An 879-nucleotide genomic window follows, 5' to 3' on the forward strand; every position below is an offset into this window, starting at 1 on the left:
CTGTGGCACCTTATAGACTAACAGATGTATTGGAGCATAAGCTTTCGTGGGTGAATACCCACTTTGTCAGACGCATGTAATGGAAATTTCCAGAGGCAGGTATAAATATGCAATTTCCATTACATGCATTTGACGAACTGGGTATTCACCCACGAAAGCTTATGCTCCAATACATCTGTTAGTCTGTAAGGTGCCACAGGACTCTTTGTAGGTTGCAGTGTGCACTGTGTGTTACGGAGTCTCCTGTATGTTAGTGCGAGGTCTTGGCATGTCTGGTGGCGAGCCCCTGACTATCACACCCATCCGCGAGATTTAGGGCTTGGGTGGGGGAAATAATTGTGGATATGTCCCATCCATTTAAGTATGGTTTTTTAACCTGCCCTTCCTTACTCCTGATGTACTTAGCACAAGCTTGATGGTATTTCATGCCAGCGCATAGGCCAGGCTGATCTCCCCTTGTCCTTGCAAAGACTGGGAGACCTTCTCCCCTCTCATCCTTTGCTTTCCCCTCTGATGGGAGTCCATCCCCTCTTGAGGAAACATAGAAAGACTGAAGGATGGGTGACAAGCCCTGGAGCTTTTTGCTGCTTCGTTCGTTTCCATTAGCACCATTTCTCCCCATAGGTCCATCTCTTCTGAGGCTTCCCTCATGCAACCTGTGAGCCTTTAAATAATAACCATTGGCCCTTCTATTGCACCTGTCATCCAAGGGTCTGAAAGCACTTTAACAGACATTAATTGAGCCCCGCAGTAGCCATTTTACAGGTGGGGAAACTGAGGCACAGACTGGGCCATGGTTACAGTGTGAAGCAGTGGCACTGCTGGGAATTGAACCCATGACACCCAATTCCCTATCCCTGCACTAAAAATCAGGCCTTC

Source organism: Mauremys mutica, chromosome 4, assembly GCF_020497125.1.
Source record: "Mauremys mutica isolate MM-2020 ecotype Southern chromosome 4, ASM2049712v1, whole genome shotgun sequence".
NCBI lineage: Eukaryota > Metazoa > Chordata > Testudines > Geoemydidae > Mauremys > Mauremys mutica.